General features: G+C 32.0%; 1 protein-coding gene across 2 annotated transcripts in view; it reads right to left on the reverse strand.

Moving 5' to 3' along the window:
* LOC115876646 (unconventional myosin-XVIIIa) overlaps nucleotides 1–25,095 on the reverse strand; it is a 375,213-nt gene that overhangs the window by 345,971 nt on the left and 4,147 nt on the right. The gene's annotated exons all lie outside the window — the stretch shown is intronic.

Here is a 25,095-nt window from a genome sequence, read left to right on the forward strand (position 1 = left end):
AGACAAAACCTCAGAGGTATAAAAAGAAATTAGTTTTAACTAGGGATGTACGGGAATTCCGGTACCGAAATTCCACGAAATATTGAGTTTTATTGTTCCCCAGCAAATAAAATTCTTATCTCTTTATCATATTGGCATGAAAATACTTCCTACAGGTGTACAGGGTGGGTCAAATTGTACGCAAATTTTAAAGGGAAACACTCTTTTCTATAGAAGATAGAGGAAAACTAATATCGGTATCTGGAGCTCAATTTTCACCAAAAACATGATGGTGAAAACCGCACATCCATATCTGTTACCGTTTCGGAGTTGTTGTACGGGGTGTTTTTCAAAAATGTGCATTTTTAACAAATCGCTGTAACTTTTTTGCTATGGAAAATTTTGTATTTTTATGAAAACATTTCCAAAGCATCTTTTTAAGTAGAATTTAACTCGGAATTTAACGGTTTAAGTATTTTTTTTAATTAATAATTTAAGAGTTATCAACAAAAAAAATGATTTTTTATTTGGGACACCCTCTATTTTTTTAATTAACTGAAAAGAACTTAAAATTACCTTGTCAAAAATATACTACACTTGATATTTTGTTATAATTCCCTTCGAAATACAGAATTTTTAAAAGTTCGCCACTTTTCTAGCAGGCTTTGGACCCCTTATTGATGATATGCCCCTAATGGAACTCGCAAACATATTTTTCCAGCAAGACGAGGCACCACCTCAGAACGCTGAAGTTATCAGCATATTTTTCCAGCCAATTTCAAGAATAATTGACTAGCTAACCAAGATCCCAGCCGTTGGCTGTCGAGGCCGCCGGACTTAGTGCCTATATGGATTTAATCCTATGGATATCTTTACGGAAGAATAAAGGTTCTTATTTTTAAATTGCCAGTATAATCTAGACAAGAATTAGAAATAATTAGCAGTTATGCGAGGGTATATTTCATCCCTACTGAGTTAAGGAATTCCGCGAGAAATGTCCAAAAACGGCCCCGTCTGTCCATAACAGAAGACGGTCGATATGTCGAACACCTATAGTAAAATCTCATGCCTTGGTATGTAATTTATTTTTATTGTTATTAGATATATAGGGAAATTAAAGTTTAAATGTTTTGATATTAGTTAAGTATAGTTTAAATTGTTATAAAATTCTGCATCTCTCATTGCAAATATTATTTTCGTTTTAATTGCTGCTCACAGCTAGAATTCTTCTGCATTACAGCCGGCGCCGTTCAAAGCCTACCCATTTTAATGTGGGCGAATTTTTATAAACTCTATACCTCGAAGAGGAATCGAGCAAAATATCAAGTGTGATATATTTTCGGAAAGGTAATTTTAAATTATTTTCAATGAATTAAAATATACAGGATATCCCATATAAAAAATCAAATTTTCTGTTGATAATTCTTAAAATATTAATTTTAAAAAAATGATTAAAAAAAACTAAACCATTAAATTCTACGTAACAAGTTGCTTTGAAAATATTTTAATAAAAATACAAAATTTTCCATAGCAAAAAAGTTACAGCGATTTGTTAAAAATACACATTTTTGAAAAACACCCCGTAACTCCGAAACGGTAACAGATATCGATATGCGGTTTTCACCAACATGTTTTTGACAAAAATTGAGTTCCAGACACCGATATTAGTTTTTGTCTGTCTCCTATAGAAAAGGGTGTTTCCCTTTAAAAGCGTCCAATTTGGCCCACCCTGTACATATTTTTTGTACCGTTTTCTTGCGCTCCTGTTAAATTAGGAATAATGGAATTAGCAGTTTGTCACATTTCACCGACGATATTTAAAATAATAATCGAGTATTTATGAATAGTATTGACAATGCATAGTTCATCAATATCTAGTATCACAGCTAATTCATTACCAGCTGGTCCTCCTCGCTTGTTTTTATTCGCGTTTTTCAACTGCTGCGCCTGTTCTCGTATACGCCAGGCAGTCAGAGTACTAGTCTTGGTCGATCCTTTGAAACGTATATAATTTAATAGACCTCAAAACCTAACTTCTTAACTGTTAACTTATTATAGGGATAGACAAATATCTAGGTAGTTATGATAAATATTAGTTATATTAAAAATATTAATGTTAAATTACATTTTCTATGTATATTACTGTTACCAATATACAGTTAGTCAAAAGCGGTTTTAATTGTTATTAATTACAATGTCAAATCATTGCAAAAAAAACAAGCTTATCTTGCAAAATACATTATGTACATTTAAAACAATTAAACCTATTGCGCAACAAAATATATAGTTTCATAGCGTAAATCAAACATGTGCAAAAACGTATATCACTAAAATAACGGAGAATATAGAATATGTATAAATAGAGTTATAAAGATCAATGTCTACGTGCCCTGCTATTGAATCTTGATTTCCTTATAGAAGGAATTAAATCAAAATGAAAGGTCATATTCAATTAAATGAAAATATACCTACTGCATAGAAGTCATTATGCATAAGCACAGTTACATTTTGAAATGATTGTATTTGACAATAACTTAATTCATTATATCAAGAAATTGAAAAAAATATTAATGAAAAATACCGTATGATCGAATAAGAACGGCGTCAGCGATGGCTATGAAATGAAGATCGCTGTCATTCTATATGTAAATTTATATGGGAAATGTCATCGATCGTCATTTCCAAGCCAACTGGACGCCGTTTTTATTCGATCATACCGTATTTAAACTATGATATAATACAATATGTAAAAATGAAGATCGCTGTCATTTCATATGTAAAATTATATGGGGAATGTCATCGATGTTTATTTCAAAGTCAACTGGACGCCGTTTTTTTTCGATCACACCAGTAGTATGTATAAAGAAAGAATATACACCGTGTCAATTTTAAAACTTCCCACCCTTAATATCTTTCTTGCAGTTAAAAATATGAAAAATCGGAAAGACACGTCAATTTTATTTGTAACGGGAACAGTTTAAATGAATATTTTTAGCCTTTTTCTTTCAACCCCCTAGGAGGGGTAGATGTCACCGTTATACTCTTAAATGGGAATGGGGGTCAAGTGGCACATTGTTTTAAAGGGTTTTTAATTCTTTTTTCAGTGGTATCCTACTTTGTTGCTTTTTGTTTCCGAATAATCGCGTTCCAAAGTTGCAGAAACAATTAAACATGCCTGCATTAAGATTTTGGTTTTCAGACTAGTATTTACACAAAAATTATTGCAATGGGTCTCCTTGTAGTACAAATAATTAGAAGCTTAGGTGATAACATGAACGTAGCCATTACATTTTCCTAATACTAATAAACAGAAAATATCATAACCATTAACGTTTCTTTTCTCAAATTATTTGCTATTTTTCTCACACCCTCATATTTTTCGAGAAGGGCATACACAATATCCCCAAAAAGTTAATGTTTGGGCTGGTGTTTTTGGAAATGCTTGAATGAATTGGTCCTTTATTTATCGAAGGAAACTTGACAGGTGATCTGCGTCTTAATATACTTCAAGAAACTATTGATGCTTTTATCACCCAAGAGCTAGAAACTCATATTGATGCAGAGGGTAATCCAGTTTTACAGGAGGATTTGTTTACATTCCAGAAAGACGGTGCTCCACCTCATTTTCTTCCGGTCCGACAGTGGTTAAACGAGAGATTTCCGGGTACATGGATTGGCCGAAGTGGACCAATTGAATGCAGGTTTCCCGCTTTCCGGTAGTCGGCGCCAATCTGGGCACCTATTCTTGACATCGTTCGCAATTTTGCGTATACGCATCACGTGTATTGTTATAAACCGGGTGTCCTAGAAATAAGTGCAAGTATTTTAAAGGGTGGTAGATCTCGATAAAAGAAACATATTTTCTCTTTATTGTTTTTCAAATAAGTCCAAAATAACGGAGTTATTTTACTTTGAAAATTTCCAAAAAGAATGATTTTTTGCTAAAATTTTGAGAACCTTCTTCTTCATGTGCCTTCTCCTCATCGGAGCTTGGCGACCATCAATTGGAATTCCTCCCTGTCTTGAGCCAAACGGATAATTGCACTGGTCTCTCCTATATTAAACCACTGGCGCTGTTTAAGAACCACTGGATCTTTTCTGGATTTTCTTTCTTGTAAATTTAATCTACTACCTATGTTGCCATATTATTAAGAAATTATGTTTTTTAAATAAAAACTTGAATATAACCTTGAAAAATTAAAGCGTGTTATTAAATCGGCTAGTTCACAGTGAAAGCAGGTAGGCGCCGTCAACCAGCATTCATCGGCGTTCTCGCTTTTACCGGAACGAAAATTTATTTATTTCTGCTTTTGCACGCGCCGACGGCGCACAGAGGGTATTAAGAACTAAAAGTTGGCCAAAATTATGTTTTATGATTTTTTTGCTTTTTTGCTAGTAATATTATTAGAGGAGAGGGTGCTAATATGGAACCCCATTTTGTTTTTCCAACACAATATTTTTTCCTCTACTCTGAAACTCTTTCCACCGATCAAATAGGGTCATTCTGTGCAAAACCAAGCAATTGAATGAGGATGCTAGAACAAGAAAGTAATTTGTATATTATAGACGATATTTGAGCGAAGATGGGTGTTATAGGGTAAGGACTAATTCCTTTAAGAATCTATTTAAATCAATGTTTTTTTTGGCAGTGGCAAATATTGGCAAGATTTTTGTACATATTCCAAAGCTGGAGACTTTAAGCATTGAACGGATACTAATTTCCATGCGGAATATTGCCGAATAGTCTTACACCTTATAAAAATGCCTCTGATTTTTTAAATATAAAACATCATAAAGGAATAGAATAGAAGGAAACGTTTTAAAATAAAAATATGGCATAAAACAGGACTTGCCAGCTGGCTCTGTATCCGACAGTTATTATAAACAATTTGCAAAAAAGCACTAAAAACAATTCCACTATTTTATACTTAGAAATATTCAGAATACACTCAAGATAATTCATACTTATAATTGAAATATATTATTTATTTGATAGTCAACTTACGACTTAAAAAAAGCTAATCAACGCGCTTACATTTAGTATTTATAGATTTGTATTCAGTTAAGATAAAAAATGAAAATAAAAATATTTCACTTTTGGCCAGGTTTATAGACCAAATACCCCCTTAGGGTACGAACATAGTGGAGGCAGGTTTCTGCTTTCCGGCAGCCGGCGCAGTCTCTGGGTACCTATTCTTGATCACTCGCATCTTCAAATATCGCTCACATCTCGCATCTCCGAAAAAGCCATATAACAATACACGTGATGCGTAACTTTGCGTATATGCATCACGTGTATTGTTATATGGCTTTTTCGGAGATGCGAGCAGGGTTCGGAAGTAGTTAATTAAGAGGAAATTTACCTGATTAACTAACATAACCTAACCTAAGCATCATAGACAAACAGAAAAATTAAAATACTGCCAGAAGACATACGACGCGCAGGCAAATGTTCCTGTAGCGCATCGACGCAAGTGCAGAAATACGTCCATCTAGCTATCTGTGTTTCGACACTAGTCCGTTAGTCTTAGCATATTCGAAAGAACGCGCTAACCTCCAGCGTTGCCAGTTTGTGAGGAATTCCCCAAAATTTTGGGGAATCCGGAGCCGATTGGGAATTTTGTGGGGATTAGCAATAGGCGGCGAAAATAAGGGGAGTTTCAACATTTTATTGCTGATTGAAAATGGCGTAAAATTTTTAGCTTTAAAAACGGAGCGGGACGATATATCTTTCCCAACCTAAAAATTATAATCTGCTTTTTACTTGTGCTTCCCTTTGCAAATGCTTCAGTTGAAAGAAAATTTACTAACCTCAAATTATTTAATGACTACTAGGGAAGGGATTGGCTAGGATGACAGATGACAGAAAGGACATGTGGCTAGGATGACAGATGGACGGTGGACAAAGAGACTTGTGGAATGGAGACCGAGACACGAGGCCTATAGAAGCAGAGGACGACCTCCTAGTCGATGGACAGATGACATTAAGAGGGTGGCTGGAAACTGGATTCAAGTGGCACAAAATAGAAGGAAATGGCTAGAGTTAAGGGAGGCTTTTTGTTCAGCAGTGGACGGTATAAGCTAAATGATGATGATGATGATGGGAAGGATTAAAAAACAAGGAGGTAATTTACAGTTTAATCCCTCTAACATATATAATAAATATTGTATTTTTATTCAAATTAATTTTTTTTTGTTAAAATAATCATATGGGGAATTTTTGGTAAATCGGGACATTTTTCTCCCCAAATTGGCGAATTTAATTTAGATTTTTGGGTAGTTTAGAAAATTGACATTGGCAACGCCGCTAACCTCATTCTTTTGTTTGTTGTTTGTTCAAAAACCGGCACACGGCGTAGTACAAGGTTTGATCATCTTTTAAGAAATGTTTGATTGTTAATTTTATTTTTGTGCAAACTAAACAGTTGTTTTTTATTAAAAAATAGCAGACAAAGGTAAGAAAGATAATGTCCACGCAGAAGTTTTTATTTCACAGGCTATTCTTTCTAGAAATTATACCATCCAGCCCTCCTATTTAATTATTAAATGAAAGTGTGAAAGAGATATCAAGGGCTATTCTGTTAAAATATCATCCGGCCAGTCTAGGCCCTGTTGTGAACCAGAAGGTCTGCTGTCTGCTAAGTTGGATGTTGGATATAGAATGGAAGGAATATCATGGCCGAGAACAAGGCATAATTATATGTCCCGTGATGTAGGGGGGTAGGTTTGTTTCTAATAGGCAGTAAAACCAAAAATTCTACTGTGAATCTTCATATTCTAGGCCTGTAAAGATAATAATTCCTGGAGCCATCTCGAGGTATAGTACTCAAGTCGGAGCGAATCAATTGATAGCACGATGAAAAGAAATAATAGCCATCATAAAACTGTAAATATGTATATAACTAGTACAATGTAGCTATTTAACTGTAAGTACAATATAGCTAGATATTTAGTAGAATAGGGGTATTATAAATTAATACAAAATACAATAATTGGTCATTCTTTCCATTCCCATTCAATTCTTCCCATTTAATCGTTTTCCCATAAAAAAAGGAAAATTAAAATTAAGAGTGCTCTTAACCAAAAATAGTGAAATAAATGGAGATAGTCAAATTTTATATTAGCGTGTAAGACTTTGAATAAAAAGGTGTAAAAGGATTATAAATGCTGCATTTATATCCTTTAATATCATGATAATATAAAATTTGAGTAGGTATCTCCATTTATTTCACTGTTTTTGGTTAAGGGCACTCTAAGTTTTAGTTGCCTTAAAAATAATAAGTATAATAATAATTTAAATCTCCCACTCTTTCATAGTTCGTTCCTGTAGCCAACTAGAGGGCGCCAAAAGCGCAATCTCCCAACATTTTACCACGCGATTTACTACTCTCTAAACTATTAACTTTCTCTATGCTAAACATATTCAAATGCCGCACCCGCCGCGCCGGCGCCGCACATAGGGATATTTGGTCTATAAACCTGGCCAAAAGTGATATTTTTTTATTTTCATTTTTTATCTTAACTGAATACAAATCTATAAATACTAAATGTAAGCATGTTTATTAGCTTTTTTTAAGTCGTAAGTTGACCATCAAATAAATAATATATTTCAACTATAAGTATGAATTATCTTGAGTGTATTCTGAATATTTCTAAGATTATGAAATAGTGGAATTGTTTCTAGTGCTTTTTTTGCAAATTGTTTATAATAATTGTCATGATGGATACAGAGCCAGCTGGCAAGTCCTGTTTTATGCCATATTTTTATTTTGAAACGTTTCCTTCTATTCTATTTCTTTATAATGTTTTATATTTAAAAAATAAGAGACATTTTTATAAGGTGTAAGACTATTCGGCAATATTCCGCATGGAAATTAGTATCCGTCCAATGCTTAAAGTCTCCAGCTTTGGAATATGTACAAAAATCTTGCCAATATTTGCCACTGCCAAAAAAAAAACATTGATTTAAATAGATTCTTAAAGGAAATAGTCTTTACCCTATAACACCCATCCTCGCTCAAATATCGTCTATAATATACAAATTACTTTCTTGTTCTAGCATCCTCATCCAATTGATCGGTTGCCCTATTTGATCGGTGGAAAGGGTTTCAGAGTAGAGGAAAAAATATTGTGTAGGAAAAACAAAATGGGGTTCCAAAATCATAAAACATAATTTGGCCAACTTTTAGTTCTTAATACCCTCTGTGCGCCGTCGGCGCCTGCAAAAGCAGAAATAAATAAATTTTCGTTCCGGTAAAAGCGAGAACGCCGATGAACGCTGGTTGACGGCTCCTACCTGCTTTCACTGTGAACTAGCCGATTTGATAACACGCTTTAATTTTTCAAGGTTATAAGCGCGAGGCGGCGCGGCGCAGCGCTACTATGTAACCATATACAGGATGTCCCAGAAATACGTGCAAGTATTTTAACTTAACTGGTAGTATAGTTCAACCCCAGAAACACGCCTATGAGGTTTTTTTCTAAATATTTTTTTTTTGAAAATTCGGAATTTTTTGAAAATATTTTTGGAATTTTTTTGCAATTTTTTTTAGTTTTTATTTAAAAAAAAAATAATTTCTTGATAATATGGCAACATAGGTAGTAGATTAAATTTATAAGAAAGGAAATCCAGAAAAGATCCAGTGGTTCAGACGTTCAAGACCCAGTGGTTCAAGACCCTCAAACAAATCTCGAAGTATTGGAAAGAATATGTAAGGACCAAGAACTATTGACTACAATAATACGACGGAAAGCAGCATATTTTGGTCATATTTTTCGAAATAACAAATATAGTTTCCTACAGCTGATCGTTGAGGGAAAGATTGAAGGACGACGAGGCATCGGGCGTAAACGGTTTTCCTGCATGCGGAATTTGCGCCAGTGGTTTAATATAGGAGAGGCAAGTGCAATTATCCGTTTGGCTCAAGACAGGGAGGAATTCCAATTGATGGTCGCCAACCTCCGATGAGGAGAAGGCACATGAAGAAGAAGGTTCTCAAAATTTTAGCAAAAAATATTTTTTTTTTGGAAATTTTCAAAGTAAAATAACTCCATTATTTTGGACTTATTTGAAAAACGATAAAGAGAAAATATGTTTCTTTTATCGAGATCTACCACCCTTTAAGATACTTTCACTTATTTCTGGGATACCCTGTTTATAACAATACACGTGATGCGTATACGCAAAGTTGCGAACGATGTCAAGAATAGGTGCCCAGATTGGCGCTGACTACCAGTAAGCGGCAAACCTGCTTGCACTGTGTTCGCACACTTAGACTTCTTTCTTTGGGGACATCTTAAAACCAATGTTTATAAAACAGAACCTAATGATATTGATGATCTTAAAAGGCGAATTACACCAGAATGCCGGTCAATTCCCGGTTAAGTTTGCCGAAATGTTAGGGAGGAGTTTGAAAACAGACCCTATTATTGTTTACAGGAAAATGGACATTTTGAACAACTTATAAGATAGGGCGTAAGTGATGTAATCTAATATTCTAATCATTTGTACTACAAGGAGATCCATTGTAAACACTAGCCTGAAAACCAAAATCTCAATGCAGACATAGACATATTTGATTGTTTCTGCAACTTTGAAACACGATTATTCGGAAACCTCTGGAAAAAGTAACAAAGTAGGATACCACTAAAAAAAGAATTAAACGCCCTTTAAAACGATGTGCCACTTGACCCCCATTCCCATTTAAGATTGTAAGGGTGACATCTACCCCTCCTAGGAGGTTGAAAGAAAAAGCCTAAAAATATTAATATAAAGTGTCCCCCACACAAATAAAATTGATGTGTCTTTCCCATTTTTCATAATTTTAACAGGAAGAAAGATAATGAGGGTGTGAAATTTTAAAATTGACACAGTGTATTGACATTAGTGACAAATGTGCACATGTCTATAACTGTAATAATGTCTAAATGTCTAATATATAACTTTTTCCTACTAAATGAAAAAGTGTTTGTCTTTTTACAATATACTCTGATGAAATAACTTCTTTTACCGAACAAACTGTACTGGCATTCAAGTCAGTTAATGAAAATAATTTGAGGTGCTAAATATAATCCTAATGGTTTTAAATCAAAATATTACGCTCTTCTTAGACCCTGCCTACACAAATGTCCAAAACAATTTTTATCGACACCTAAACCTACAGTTTTGTACAGAAATTATAATATTAGTTATATCAAGGGTTATATTAAACCAAAGACATTATAAAGATAGACCGAACATCTCATTCATAAATACTCGTTGGTAGTGTATCAAACATTCCAATGTGTCAAACAAGGACAGAAGAGACAGAGAAGTCTAAAATTTCCGACCCCGGCAACTAGGCGCATTTGGATTGTTGTAATGGCCAGTGGCGTATCGTTTTTTGGAACGAATTTAATTAGTAAAGTAAAAGTAAAGTAATTAGTAAAATTTTTACTCCATATTAATATACTACATTAGCACTTTTTCGTCAGATGAGTTTTGTTATAAGGTCTAATATAATAATACAATTAATATCCCACATATACTTATGTTGACAAGTTAGTAGTTTTCGAAAATCGCTCCAACGTCGATTTTCAATTTAAACTTTCCTATATAAACTTTCAGTTACTTTTGAATATTTACAGGGTGACTCAGGCTTCCAAAACAGTTCTATATTAGGTTTGTGGTTGGTGACTTTTCTTTCAATTTTTTTTCAGAATATGGAGGCATTTAGGCATATTTTAGACATTTTTGTAAACATAGGTGGCCGGAACATATTTTCAAACCAAAGTTGTAGATTTGCGATTAAATTTCCATTCCAGAAATACCTAGGGTTGCCACTTGTCCTTTTTTGATAAGGACAGTCCTTTTTTGGAATAACTTGTCCTTTTGACTTTTTTTGACTTAAAAAGTCATTTTTATTTACGTATTTTCCCTGAGAAAATTACCTACAGCAAACAGAAATATTCTCTTTTCGCCCAAATTTAATTAGGAATGTTATAAAACTTAACTTATAAATAAATTTTTCTTGTTTAGAATAGGCAACATTAATTAGAACTTCCCGTTTAATCTCAAATGATAGTTTAGGTTTTAGTTTTACCTTTTTTTTATCTTAAAAAGAACTTTTCAAAATTAGTACCTAATTAGTAACGATTTAGTTAGTTCGCAATCGATAGCTTTCTGTGAAGTACTGAGTAATAGTTGTTTAATCTTGTATTATTAATAACTTCCTATACCTAAAATCAATATTTAATGAGAAAATTGTGTTTTTTTTTGAAAATATAGAACAAGATTTGACTCTCTCTCTTTCGGTCTTCTTCTTGTATTATGATGGCTCTGATACGAGGCAATTGCCTTTTAGTCTCGCAATAGAAGGCATTTATCATTAAAAGTATAAAATCTGTGTGCTACAGTATGGGATTTCTGTCGCATAATAATGAATACCTATTACGTTTATTTACAAATCCATTACTTTTAAAGGTAGCTTCATCAGATAATCAAATTTTAGTTAAATGTCCTAATCTTCATGAACTGTATTAAGCATATGTATTGCGGTTTAAATCACCCTGTATGTTGACAAAAATATTTTGAAAATGTGCGTTACAATGGACCCCATCTTATGTAAAAAATTGAAATAAAAATCACCAACCAAAAACGTAATAGGTAAAAAGGTTTTTTGGAGGCCTGGGTCACTCTCTATATAGGTATGTATAAAACTAGTAGCCTAAGAATTATTTACAGTTCGTCACATTCTAAAAAAAAGTTTTAAGAAAAAAATTTCACTTTCTGGCTTATAATAAAGTTTCAAATGTAACGTTTATATTCAAATTTGTTATGATCTACAACAGTTAGGCAGTAATTGAGACGAATTATAATTCAATTACCGGCTACTACGTTCTTGTTTTAATAGATCAAAATTCAACAAATATAATTAGAAATTATTTTAATTGTGAGAGGCTCCCTTGTGGGACGCCTATGTACGATTACGGCGCGGCGGAAACAATACCTACCTATGAAAAGACAAATTCGGGTAATTTGAGCTTATTTGTCCACACATTTGACACTGTCGTGCCATATTGAAAATTCGCAGATTCAAAAGTACATTAAACAAAAACAAACTACTGAAAAACACTGAAAAGTTCACTTCGGACTTGATTCCGACTTCAAACACACCGTAAGCTAAACGTAGTACGCTATAACGGACCATGGGCCGTCGCGAGGGGTGGTGGGACGGACGGCTCATTTCATTCTGGAAGACTAGCAGCGACGTTGCCAATAGTTCTAGACGTTTCAGCACATTAAACAGTAAACATGTCCTTTAATAGTAACGCATATATCCTCTAGTTAATAACATATTATTACGCATGCTTCTTTAAAAATAAACTATTAATTTAATTAAGAAATTGAGATTTATTGATATCCGGTGAAGGTTTTAAAGTCACCTTTTCTGCAAATTAAACTAAGTAGATAGGCGCAAATTTGATATGTGGCAATGTCGCCTTCTCTATCTCAGTTGGTTTTTACAGTACGTAGTCAACCTCCGAATGTTTGATCGGGTTAAAATGCATAATGTGATATCTGTTCTTCCTAAATCTATGTATTAAACATATTATATTATCACACATTTTATCACTATGCAAACATACTATACACAATAATTATTGGTTCTCCCTAAACATTAGTTTCACTGTTTTAAAAATAGCCACAGCACAGCTAAAATCAAATACCATGGTCAGTCGTAGAAACATACCGTTAGAGGTCAAGGAATTACTAAGTACTATATCAAAAGCAATCTTTTTCATTCATAAAATATTGGAAAAATTATGGAATGCATAAATAAAAATTTAAAACAAAGTAAATAAAAAAATACTACTACTACAATAAATTTTAATCACTTAACGTAAACTCGGATGTATATGACTTGATTTTTACTTAATTTAAATAGTTTTTTTTGTGAATAAACAATAAACAAACTTTTATTGAAAATACGTCTTTCAGAAAAATGTACCGCCATGTATCTCAAAAGTTAACATGTTTAGGACATACAATCGGATGAAGTTTTTTTTCGAAGAATCATCGTAAATATTAGTGATATTAGTATGCTGTTAAGGAACGCTCTGTGTATGTATCTGAAGAAATAAAAAAATAACACATTTTGTGTGTTAAATTATAATTTACCTACAGAAATTAAAAAAAGCAAATATAGTAACTAGTAAATTCAATACACCGTATGACTGAAAAAAAAAACAAATTGGCTGGGAAATGACGAGCGATGACTTTCGTATGTTATACTAGCGTGTACCAGCGTTCGCGTCGAATTAATAATTTGTAATGGTGATGATAAAGCAAAGCAAGAATTTTCATTAACATACAAACTGGATAAAATTTTCTGACATTTATGTCAGCATGAGAAAAAACAATATGGCGATATTATTATATAACTTGGTAATATTAGAGGGGTAGTTTCATCTCGTTGGAATTTGACTTTCGAAAAATCCGTTTGCCAAAAATAAGCTTTTTACGTCAAGCAGTTTAAGCGGAATCGTGGTTAAGAAACTACCCAACTTTTTGGAACACCCTGTATGATTTCTTTAAAAAATTCAAAATATGTAAAAAAACCAAATAAATTATGCTTGTCCAAGAAGACTAACCCGACTTCCCGAAAGACTAACCGTTTTTTAAATAACAAATATTGTAATATTTGAGGGGCGTTTTCACCCTCTTGGAATTTGAGATTCGAGAAACTCTTCCTTATCGAACCTCTACACCCCACAGTCAATCCGTTTGCCAAAAATCAGCTTTAAACGTCAAGCAGTTTAAGCAGAATCGTGATTACTCAATGGTCATATTTTATGAAACACCCTGTATAAATTTATAGAAAATCTTAAAATATGTACAACAACAAAATAAAGTATACGTGTTTAAGAGGTTTTTCCGAAAAACTCACCGGTTTTTAAATAAAAAATATTTTAATATTTGAGGGATAGTTTCAGCCCCTTAGAATTCGAGTTTCGAAAAATCTCTTCTTATCGAACTTCTACATCCTAAAGTCAATCTATTTTCCAAAAATCAGCTTTTTACGTCAAGCGCTTTAAGCAGGAAGGATCATGATTAATCAATGACCAGATTTTTCGAAACACCCTGTATACATTTTTAAAAAATCTTAAAATATGTAAAAAAACAAAATAAAATATACGTATTTAAGCGTTTTTTCGGAAACTTGACCGTTTTTTAAATAAAAAATGTTGTAATATTTGAGGGGCAGTTTCTCCCTCTTGGAACTAGAATTTCGAAAAATCCCTTCTTATCGAACCTCTACACCCTAGAATCAACCTGTATGCCAAAACTGAGCTTCTTACGTTGAGTGGTTTGAGCAGGATCGTGATTAATCAGTATGTCAGTCACTTAAGGATTTTATATATTAGTATAGATTTAAGTTATTAAATTGAATTTTCCATCACACTGCTACAAATAAAATAATTTTACACTATTTTAATTTTAAAACTAAACAACTTAACAATTAAAATCGATTCCCTTGGCCATTCACCTAACAACAATAAGAAATACTAGGTTTGTTGTATGACAGATAATGAAATTTGCTCTATTTTGTGAAAGTTGCTAGTTGCTAGTAACACTAATTAATTACCACAATTTCAAATACAAAAAATAATATTGAGTAAAATAAATAATTGTTAAACTTTCTGTAAAAATAAAAAATGAACACAATGGAATTTAACTTAACGGAGATAATTTAAACAATGAAGAGTAAAAAGTCTCGCGAAATATTTAAAATAATATTTCCATTAAGTATATCTATATGTAGTTTGACATATTCAATTTTAAAATTATTTCTAACTACTAACTGATTATACGGTACCTACTTATGCATATTTCGCAAGGTATAACATAATAGTTGTTCCAGATATCTATTTTACTGTACGCAAAACAATGTAGTATACATATAAGTTCATAACGGATATTACATCGACAGTATCAAAAATGTAAGAAATGTCTAGCATTCTTTCATAACTAATCTGTTAGCCAAATTAATTTCCGTTGTTGGTGTAAGACAGTGAGTCATTATAGTAACTGTTAGAGGTCAAGGATGCATTAAAAGCCATATAAAAATACAATTAACCGGTTTTGTTTGAATTGGATAGGTGAAAGGTATTTGTGCAATTTAATTCCCTATCACTTAAAGATCTATAAATATGTTATTGATTTTATAAGGCCGTTTACCAAGATTTTAAAGAATGTAGGTATTCTTTCTCCATATGACTTAATTTAAGAATAGAACTTGAATATACAGGGTGCTACAAATTCGAGGTACGAGCATTGGTATCTCGGTAACCGTAATAGATACGAACATGGTTAAACTGGGGCAAAGTTGCGCGTTAGGATGTTCACCAAGATGCAATCAAAAAAGTTTTGGAAATTTCAAGGATTGCTGAGTTTTTTGGAAAAAACGGATTTTTTTGAAAATCAATTTTATTTTTTCCTGTCGTTATTTTTTAGAAAATCAAAAAAATAATTGCACATTCTCATAGCCACTTTATTAGGGCTATCTGACGGTATTTTTAGATTTTCATATTAGCTTATAATTTGTGAGATACAGAAGCCAACTTAATTTTTTTAAATACGGACCTGCATTTTATATTTCAAGTTTTGAAAGACTTTGGTTGTAATGAGTACAATGATATGCCACACTTGATACTTTTTTTTTGTTTTGGGTAAAACAATAAAACAAACTATTTAATTGTTATTTAAAATAATTTCAAATCCGACTCTGGTTTTAAATTTATTTAATCTGATTATATTCAGCATAACAATATTGATCAGCGCTAATTAACATTGAATAAAGAAAATCGATAAAAATTGTTTTGGACATTTGAAATCAATACATTTCAACATTACAAAAATAATTAAAGAGTAATAAAAAACAATTAAAGGGTACAAAATGCATTCCGAAGTATAAGATCTGTTCAAAGACCTATAAATAAGATTGAACGAAAAATAAATTTATGCATTATGGTGGGTGGTAACCCTTTCGAACATGCATAGCATTAGAAACTAGTTTGTAGAAGTTGATTTATTTATAATAACTACGATTAATATTATGCATATTATTAGATCGTACACTGGGATTTCAAATTCACCATAAGTTAAAAATAATAGATATCTTTAAATTGATGACCTGGATATTAATTATTTGAATCTTTCAATTGACGTGATTTTCCTTATTCAATGTTAATTAGCTCTGATCATTATTGTTGTGCTGAATATAATAAGATTAAATAAATTAAAAAACCAGAGTCGGACCTGAAATTATATTAAATAACAATTAAATAGTTTTTTATTGTTAAGGTATCCAAAACCAAAAAAAAGTATCAAGTGTGGCATATCATTGTACTCATTACAACCAAAGTCTTTCAAAACTTGAAATATAAAATGCAGGTCCGTATTTAAAAAAATTAAGTTGGCCTCTGTATCTCACAAATTATCAGCTCATTTGAAAATCTAAAAATACCATCAGATAGCCCTAATAAAGTGGTTATGAGAATGTGCAATTAGTTTTATGATTTTCAAAAAAGTAACGACAGAAAAAAATAAAATTGATTTTCAAAAAAATCCGCTTTTTCCAAAAAAACTCAGCAATCCTTAAAATTTTTAAAACTTTTTTGATGGCATCTTGGTGAACATGCCAAGAAGCAACTTTGCCCCAATTTAATCATTTTCGTATCTATTACGGTTTCCGAGATACCAATGCTCGTACCTCGAATTTGTAGCACCCTGTATAGTGAACCAAACGCACATTGTCAAAATTTTTAAAAAATGGTCCATAGTAATAATTTTGCATTTGGTGCAGGGATGTCACAAATCAAATTGCGTTTTTATGTGTAGCCGAGGGTGTAATTATTTCGCTTGTTTTCTCGATAATTCATAAACTATGAGGGCTAATTACTAGATATTTTGGTAACCTAGCCAGCTAAAGTATGTCTTCAGTGTAGTGAAAATTAATATTCTTGCTTTATCCACAACGAAGTTACAGGGTGGTCAAAAGTACCGCTAATACCTTCGGAAAAAGGATGGTACGGCTGTGCTCGACTTGGCGGGGGCAGATGCCGTGCCCCCAGATTTTATCCTCGATTTTGTATGTTTTTCCATTTTTCGTGAAATTTCTTTTTGTTTTAAGGAATTTTTAAGGTTACTTCTTTTTTTTAAGTAATAACGAGAACGAGAGTAATAATTTAAATATCCATTAGAAAATAAACTGAAAAATGCACTTTGAATAATAACAAGTATTGAGAAAGTTTCGCATTTTATTTACATAAAATTAATTGACATAAATACAGACGAATTTGCAAACTGACTTAGACGAAGCAAAATTGAAAGAGAAATTTTAGTTTTTATTAAGTCACTTACTATTTACCTTATAAATATGAAACTGTAGGTATAATTGCATGACTTGCGGACTTTTTTATTGGAAAGTACGTCCAAAGCACCGTCCAAAGTGAGTAAAAATATGTAGTCCTATTCTGCTAGAATTAATACTATACGGTCTTCGTAAAATATGACATAATAAAGTAATTGGTGAAACATCTAGACCCTTAAATGTTAGATGATGTTAGAATTAAGAACATAAAGATTATTTAAGAAAGAGAGATTTTCACAAATCTAAGATTTGTCAGCATTCATGGGACACAGGGCACAGAATAAATTTTAATAACGCCAAAATTATAATGAAAGAAGCGAGGCTATCGCTTCTTTCATTATAATTTTGGCAAAAAATAAAAAAGAAAAATAAAAGAGGCTTTTAAAAAATTAAAATTCAATCTAATAAAAATAAATGTATTGCTCATGCTATAGATATGCTCATGCTATAGATATGCATCTATAGATGTTAGTAATGTATGGCAATAGCTTCTTTGATTTTAAAGAACATACCTAATATAAATAAACATAACATATGTAAAATTTAAAAATAATCATACAGAAAGTTTGGGGCTTTTTGGTTTTACCTTATTAAGTAATTGTTATCAGGTAGTAATTGTTAATTTTGAAGTTTAACTTGATATAATGTCATTTTAACAGAACGTCAACTTCTTGTTGGTGAAAGGTTTCTTGTAGACGTATCTGTAAAGTGTTCTCCAGTAGTTGAATTTAAATAGTTTTTTTCTTTATTCTTTGTATTTTTTTGCTTTCGACGATAGAAAGAGATAAACTTTCCGAAACGTTAAGCATTTTTTCTTTGTTAGGCAAATTGGTATAACTGTAAACATAACTTCTGACAAGCAGTGTCCGTTAAGTGTTTACAAAAAAATAACTATTTTATTTTGTAGATTTTCTTGCAGTGCAGTGGCGAAATACCCATAAAGGATTTTTTGGAGAGATGAATCCGCCACATAGATATAGACATTGTTTATAATAAATTATTTAAACAAAATCTCACATAACAACAGAATTTGTAGTAGTAAAATTTGACAGTCTATGAACAACCAAGTTGGACAGCCATAATATATCTCATGAATGAAGAAAAATCTGCCAAATCAATATAGAAATAAACGAAAAAAGTAAAAACAAACGTTTACTCCAACATTCGTTAAAAATTAATAGAAGGAATAAAAATATAAAATTGCTATTAAGTCATCCTAGTAATAACGAAAGTTAATTTAATAAAAGTGAAAGTTGTCAAGTTTAAAATATATTGAAAGTTAAAGGCAATAGCAGTTTAGATAATAGATAATTAAAACTAGATCGATTATTATAGAAGGTAGCCACAGTTATTTTAAATTGCATAGTCCAGGCATTCAATACACAAAACTTTTATACCATAGAGTTAGGTAACGAAACGCAAAATGAACCATTATCATAGACCAGGGTTCGTTGTTATTTGTTATAGTCTATTAAAAGCATTAAGAAATGCTTGATAGAACAAGACCCTCATTATAAATGCAAAAGATGTTTTGTTGTGTACAGTGTGACCAAAGATGGGATCAATTTCATTTTAAGGGTATATTTTATATTCCAATGAATTTCCGCAGCTTTATTACGTTTGTAGATGGGCACAACCGGTACGTTTGCCCAGAATAATTGGAGTTGCTCGTATAATAATAGGCAATAAAGATATTTTCAGTGACTGGCCGCACCAGTGTTGAGTATTAGGGTTTTAAGATTTATTTTAAGTTTCGTTAATATACATATATTTTGTTGCACAACGTATAATAATATGATAATGATAATACCAATATTTATTTACATATAATACATACAAGTAAATATGTATAATGTTCCCTTTCCTCCAAGAAGCCGGTTGGCAATTTTTCTAATTTTCTTATAAGACATTGACGTTCTTGGAAACAAATGTCCCGAATTAATAAATATGTATTGTCCTATATTTTTCAGGGTCTAGCCATTTTGTGTATGTGTAGCTCAGGCGAGATCTAAAGTAATTAATTAAGGCAAAGGGAAAAACCCTGTTATATTACTGCGAAAGCAACATATTTAATACATTTTGACCAAACTGTCATAGAACAATTAAATTACTATTCCATTGATCCATTTTTAAATAGTAAAACTTCATTCAAAACCTCGCAATTAGTGGTTTCAATTACACTTTATACTTTTTAGTCAACGATCATTCACAATGTGTAAAAACACAATTACAACATAGATAAAAAAAAAACAAGTTTAGATTGGAAAGTGCCCATAAGGTCAATGTAAATACTATTTGGCGCTATTCTTATAACGGTCGCTCTCGAAAGCTTTTGATAATTTCGGAGCGGTTCGGCTTTTTCCGGAATTAAGTTTATTGTTTATCTAATTTATTATTATTTTCTCTTAATTTTTTTAAATAAAATACAGTGTGTTGCATATAAGAAACTTTATTTCATATAACGACATGTATGAAATACCTACGAAACATTGGAAACCGACGTTATGCCACGACTGCCACGATCCACGATGGGTTGGCAGTTCACATTTTTAAGTTTTTAATGTCACTTTTTCACAATTATCACAGGCATGAGTAAATAAAATTTAAATTAAACTCACAAGATAGCAATAATTATTTTGAAAATGGACGCTTTAAACACTTTTCGGTATTTTTTTCAATGAGGGCTGTTTAAATTTTAGAAGATTTTATAACTTTTAAAGATTCTGACTTTGACAAGAGAAAATTATTTCTGTTCTTGTTTGGCGGTTGTTCTTAGCAGCGCTACAGCAGCGCCCTACAAGATATGCGCTCTAAAACAATTATAAATTTTGGCGGCAAGCCGAGTATTCCAATATAAGCTTGTTTCCTTTTTTCCATCTATGAATTACAATTAATCCTAGCAACACGCTAGCTTTCGGTAGTCAGTTGTATTCATAAAGAAAGCTTAATATTTAGCTTATAAGAGAATAAACTTTTGAGTTCTAACAACATTTTCTCTTGACGGCTGATAAACAAAGGCCAAAATGGCATTCGTCGCAAATTTTGAAGTATAATTATTGAAAAGTTAAAAGAGGAACAAAATTCTACGCTAATTGAAACCACTAATTTATCCCACTAATTCCGAGGTTCTGAATGAAACTTTAAAATAAACCAGTTGAAAACCTCTAAATACCTACTCCTTTATCATACTTCTATCGAAACATAATATTTGACAGATACAAGAGGAACAAACTTCTACGCTAATTGAAACCAGGGGTGGATGGGCCATATGGGAAAACGGGAAAATTCCCGGTGGGCCGGTGGGCCGGTCCCGATCAGAGCTCAAAAAAGATTGGATTAGCAAAGTAAATGGTTAATCTTCTAACTAAAGTAACGTAAGATCCTTAGTGATCCATAACTAACTACTCAATTCGCATCAGTATAATCGTCAGTTGCTTTTAAACATAAACACCAATTTGTAAAATAACTATTGTAAAATTTCTTTCTCTGTGACACTTATAATTTTAATAATCATCTGTTGTTTGTTCGGTTTGAACATTTTTATTATACAAGGTGAGTCTATAAGTGCAAATATTTTCAGGGCTGGTAGATCTCAATAAAATAAACATAACATATTCTCTTTATCCAGTTTCAAATAAGTCCATTCTAGTTATTAAGTCTGGAAATTAAAAAAAATAGATTTATTTTAAACAAATTTGAGCCACCCCAATTTTTCGGTATTTGGATCTCTTTTAGTACCGTAATATCAGAGATTAAGATACCGTGGGAGAGAAAATTTGCGGTGAACAGGAAGTTCTAGAAAGTTTTCTAAAATATACAGGAACGTTTAAAAGAAACTGCTCGATTTTTAACATATTTTTAAAAAAAAACTCTTAGGCGTGTTCCTGGGGTCGAAATATAAGACTTTAAGACTCACCCTGTATTGTGTATTTCTTTTATTAATAACTAATTAATATGACTGACTGGCAGCAAAAAAAAAGATTGAATAGAATTACGTAAATTTAAATAGTCTCGATCTAAATGTATACTAAGAATACGGTAGCGTAGATTGATAACTGGGGGGGGGGGCCTCGGTGCAATATTTTTCGAGCTCCCCTTTGTAAAAAGATAGACGAATTTGACGCAAACTCTGCGGTTGACGGAGAAAACATATCTATGCTTGGCTTGAATTGGGGACGGACTAAAAGCCAAGTATGAGATCTAAAAGCTAAGTCTAAATTGTTGTTTAAAATGTTGCTAAAATGAATTTGCTAAAAAATTACTGAGACAGCAGAGAGAAGAGTTAAATAAGGTTTAAACTAGATTAGATAATAAAATATTAATATGTCCTAATGTTCTTATTATGGACTGTAACATAGCATTACATCAGAACACATTTATATCCACTGCCTAGGTATTGCCTAGGGTTTTTTCGTTTGATTCATGGCATTATCATACAAGATGCCAAATGTAGAAAAGTATAGAGGAAAAGTTTCGTGATAAGAACTAAACAATAACCTAAAAAATTCTGCAGTTTTAATGGCGACCGCGGTTCATTCAGTTAAAAACAAGTGTACACGAGGAGTAGCTGCTGTAGCACAAAAGAGAGAATTTCTTTCTACAATGTGCCCGAAAAGCTAAAAGTAAAGTATTTCACAGAGGATTGGGTCAGCTGAACTGAATGAATCAGGAAGTCTTAAAGTTTCTCAAAATCGTGACTCAAAATCGTAGCCTATTCAAGATCAAATTACCCAATTATTAAAGTAGAACCCTGTAAAACTGAGCCATTTTGTAACCAATATTGGTCTTTACGAAAATTTTGATCATTACAATTTTTTTTTTAAACCGGAGGCAAAAGAGCTTTTTCGCACGAATGAAAAACACCCTTACTTATATATTAATAAATACAATATATGTTTCTTCGTTATGGTCATTTTGTTTTTGTGGATTTGGGCCGGTTGCCTGTTTTTCCCGGGCCGGTTTCCACTTCCCCATCCACCCCTGATTGAAACCACTAATTTATCCCACTAATTCCGAGGTTCTGAATGAAACTTTAAAATAAACCAGCTGAAAACCTCTAAATACCTACTCCTTTATCATACTTCTATCGAAACATAATATTTGACAGATACAAGAGCATCTGTCAAAAGGAACCAGGTTAACTTTTTTACTTCATCAAATTAAAAGCACCAATCTTCCCATTCTATATATTAAGAATAAGAAAAATCATACATATTCCCTTCATTTAATATAAATTGCACTTATATATTCATATTTAAATAATAACTCAATTTGGAAGTACTACATATTTCATACTAATCAAGAATAACGACATTGTTTCTTAGGTTAACAAATCAATTGCGCAATGAAAATAAAACTGTGGAGGAGAGATAATAAAATTTAGACCGATCCCATAATAAGCAAATAACTCGACAAGTGCACTTTCCACTACAATTAGCATTTTAAATTTTACATTATGTTTTTACCGGTTCTCGAACCGTATAAAAATATTCCCATTACCTTACGTAATGTCCTGCATAATGACTAACCATTTGTTAGTAATTAAATTACAGTTTACTGTTATTTACAAATTCGATGATTGCAATAACTATCCGAACAGCGGTAAGGTGCACTTCCCTGAAAATAGTTTACAACAAATATTTAAGAAAAGATCTGGCATGTTTGTAATAGCTAAAAATATTTTGAAAAAACTGGTATACAGGGTGGCGCCTCTCATACGCCGCGGAGGCTCCAAGGAGAACGACAGTTCGTATTAAAATGAAATTTTGTGAGCATATGTAGGTTAATTCAGAGCACCCAAAAAGAGCTACATATCAAAGTTGTGTTTTTTGTAATAGATAGCCCTATATATTAATTGGTTTTCGGATTCTGTGAGAAAAATAAAGGTGAGTTTTATAAGAGAAGTATATGACTAAAATGTAAGATTTTTGACATATTTAACATTTTCTAGAAATAAAGAACAATTTTTAAATTACAATAAAAGCTACCTAAACTGGAATTTACCCGATATAACCTAATATGTATTTAAATTAACTATTGCACTTTAAATTAAATTAAAACTTGATCCAAAAAGTTATAGAGGGTGAGACAAAATTAATATTGAAAATTGATCACCTTCAAAAGTATGTTATTCATCTATTTTAAATGTAACACCCATTATATTATTCCGATATTCATTGGAGAATTCATGACTCTTCAAAATACTATTGAAGTTGTCTACCCCTCAAACAAAGATTTTCCTAGATATTTTCCAAAGCCATTATAAATATAGACCGAACATCTCATTCATAAATACTCGTTGGTAGTGTATCAAACATTCCAATGTGTCAAACAAGAACAGAAGAGACAGAGAAGTCTAAAATTTCCGACCCCGGCAACTAGGCGCATTTGGATTGTTCTAATGGCCAGTGGCGTATCGTTTTTGGAACGAATTTAATTAGAGATGTTATAAAATTTATAAATACATTTTTCTTGTTTAGAATAGGCAACATTATTTAGAACTTCCCGTTTAATCTCAAATGATAATTTAGGTTTTAGTTTTACCTTTTTTGATCTTAAAAAGAACTTTTTAAAATTAGTAATTGGTAACGATTTAGTTAGTTCGCAACGATTTAGTTAGATAGCTTCCTGTAAAGTACTATGTAATAGTTGTTTAATCTTGTATTATTAATAACTTCCTATACCTAAAATCAATATTTAATGAGAAAATTGTGTTTTTTTGAAAATATAAGACAAGATTTGACTTTCGGTCTTCTTCTTGTATTATGATGGCTCTGATACGAGGCAATTACCTTTTAGTCTCTCAATAGCAGGCATTTATCATTAAAAGTATCAAATCTGTGTGCTACAGTATGGGATTTCTGTCGCATAATAATGAATATTACGTTTATTTACAAATCCATTACTTTTAAAGGTAGCTTCATCAGACAATCAAATTTTAGTTAAATGTCCCAATCTTCATGAACTGTATTAAGCATATGTATAGCGGTTTGAATCACCCCGAGAATCACCCTCTATGTTGACAAAAATATTTTGAAAATGTGCGTTACAATGGCCCCCATCTTATGTAAAAAATTGAAATAAAAATTACAAACCAAAAACGTAATAGGTAAAAAGTTTTTTTGGAGGCCTGGGTCACTCTGTATATAGGTATGTATAAAACTAGTAGCCTAAGAATTATTTACAGTTCGTCCCATTCTAAAAAAAGGTAAACACACCGTACAAATAACTCTAGGTATTTGTACGGTGGTAAAAAATTGTTTAAACGAGGCCGAAGGGGCAGATATAATAATGCAATAAAATGTGAAAAAGGGCGGGTAAACACCTTTGTTTATTTGTTGAGCAAAATTCCTTTAGAATATCGTATATAATGACCAAAATATGACGCAATTTTAAAGTTTCAAATGCAACGTTTATATTCAAATTTGTTATGATCTACAACAGTTAAGTAGTAATTGAGACGAATTATAATTCAATTACCGGCTACTACGTTCTTGTTTTAATAGCTCAAAATTCAACAAATATAATTAGAAATTATTTTAATTGCGAGAGGCTCCCTTGTGGGACGCCTATGTACGGCGATTACGGCGCGGCGGAAACAATACCTACCTGTGAAAAGACAAATTCGGGTAATTTGAGCTTATTTTTCCACACATTTGACACTGTCGTACCATATTGAAAATTCGCAGATTCAAAAGTACGT

The sequence above is a fragment of the Sitophilus oryzae genome, unplaced genomic scaffold (assembly GCF_002938485.1).
Source record: "Sitophilus oryzae breed Bouriz unplaced genomic scaffold, Soryzae_2.0 scaffold_1059_pilon_pilon, whole genome shotgun sequence".
In the NCBI taxonomy this organism is placed as follows: Eukaryota; Metazoa; Arthropoda; class Insecta; order Coleoptera; family Curculionidae; genus Sitophilus; species Sitophilus oryzae.